Source organism: Montipora foliosa, chromosome 3 (genome assembly GCF_036669935.1).
Source record: "Montipora foliosa isolate CH-2021 chromosome 3, ASM3666993v2, whole genome shotgun sequence".
Lineage (NCBI taxonomy): Eukaryota > Metazoa > Cnidaria > Anthozoa > Scleractinia > Acroporidae > Montipora > Montipora foliosa.
The window spans coordinates 64,137,707-64,139,730 of NC_090871.1; the positions used below are offsets into that span (position 1 = coordinate 64,137,707).

At 39.2% G+C, this 2,024-nt stretch overlaps 1 long non-coding RNA gene across 1 annotated transcript in view; it reads right to left on the reverse strand.

The window, feature by feature from the left end:
• LOC137995220 (uncharacterized) overlaps nucleotides 1–1,775 on the reverse strand; it is a 7,977-nt gene extending 6,202 nt beyond the window's left edge. Inside the window, exon 1 of the long non-coding RNA XR_011122263.1 lies at nucleotides 1,587–1,775. This is a non-coding gene — a long non-coding RNA (uncharacterized lncRNA). The remainder of the gene's footprint in view (nucleotides 1–1,586) is intronic.
• Nucleotides 1,776–2,024: the final 249 nt, after the last annotated feature.

The following is a 2,024-nucleotide window of genomic DNA, read 5'->3' on the forward strand; positions in this document are numbered from 1 at the left end:
GAATGAAGTCAAATGACATAAAATTCGGGGACAAACTCAACCCACATATGGCGTTGATTCAGGGAATCCAGCTTTATAATTGGTGAAAGGCGAATAAACTACTCCGTCATTCGCAACGACAAAAGGCGTCTAAAACCCAGTGCCTGGCTTCTCAATTATTATGGTCAGGTATGACTACAATTGATACTCCAAAATAAGGTGAGACTTTTTGTGACACACATACAGAAAACATCAGTGTTAACCCGCGCTGGCAGATAAACTCTCTCGTGCTTAGGTCTGATTGCCCACTCGATCGTTAGTTTTCGTATATTGTTCTGAATTCTGGTGACACCATATTTAAAGTTAGCAAAGCTTTAGTAAGATCGTTTGGTTTTTTCATATACAAAAAACTAAAACTCCTAGGGAGGCCAACCGTTAATCTAGGTCCTTGATGGACAATGCTTCCCGCTAGCTGCGGGTTCTACAAAGTCCGGCAAGCGCCCAACAAATACATGACTGATGGAAAGGTGTAATGGGCCCGAAGGAGATTAACAACCTAACTCTCCAGTGAGTTCAAGCAGCTCAATGGGTAGAGGAGCATCCGACGTGCGTGCCTATGACTCTGATTTTTCAGTTATCCTTCGCCTGTTGCCCGTTGCCCGTTACCTGTTCTCAACCCAAATTGTGTTGTATCATGTCCTTCCCTCGGCGGCCCATTACACCTCTCCATCATACGTGTATGTCGGTATTGTTTTTACGTTTATTTTGTCACGGTCACGGTCATTCAGTTTTATCTGACACTCGCACGCAAACAATCCACCGATATTGCTTATCCATTAATTTATTTGTAGCTGGATTCCTTGTTCCTGCTCCACACGTTCCAACGAGGACGTTTCAAGGTAATGAGAAAGTCCTAATTGATTATTTGTTTGTTGTTTGATTGAACTATACTGCTTTCTGTTCTTTAATTAGTTGTACATTGTAATCACATAATATGTCTCATCAGCCTGCTTTAAAATAAACTCAACTGTTTCTCATTGTTTAATAGCAAGAACAAGTAATGCGTGCGTAATAAATTTCCTACTCGCCTCCCGTTTCTTTTCTTTGCATTAAAGTTAGAAACTATGTCGGCACACATTCCTTTTATGCATATCTGCTTATTTTCTGAAGTGATCACGATCATTCAGAAGCTTGGCTGGTTGTCACTGACGCACGAACGCACGCACGCACGCAAACAATATTAACCAATGTTGATAATTACTTGTTTCTTGTGTGATCGAACCATAAATGCAAACCATTCTTTCCTTGCAAATCCAAAAAGTAAGTAAATTATGCGTATCTTGAATTGTTCCTGAAGAGAGGACGTTTTAGTTTTTGAATCCACTTAGATTCAAAATTTAGGGTGTCACAAAGCAAAATGACGATTAAGAACGCATTCAATCAGTTTTAGCTATAACAAACCCTTAATATCTACTCGCTTCAAAGTCTTAGTTAAAGTTAAGCAAGACCAGAGCTTCGTATAATGTATGCGTTCTCATTACTACTTTGAAACTCGCCGAACAAAACCATTACTTGATTTGTTCGGAGCAATGGAACAGTCATCTCACCTCGATCCAAGTTCAACTTGAAGTGCCTCACTGCATGATCAGTTCCGCCGCAGTTTTCTCGAGTATGAAATCACTTCTTCTCCTTGCTGCTCCATTTGTTAGTTATCTTGGGAACTTTTCAGCTTTACACTCCAGTTCTACCCTTTTTTTGCATACTAGGAATAAGCGATTTTTGTTATGAAAGTTAAAAGTTTTTCTAGAAAATTCGATAATGCATGGATAACCACGGTGCACATTAAATCATCAAATTTTGCGGGGTCGAAATTCTTGTCGTCGAGGATCTCGCATTGATTAGCATCCATGTTGGTAAGTTGCTCACTGTTACTTGTTTCTTAATAACACAAACAAGAAATTTATGTGTGATAAACCAGTTCTGATGAATTTTACGTTATTACTTTTTGTTGTTTTCTCTTTACTCAGTTTGGATCAAGTTAGTGA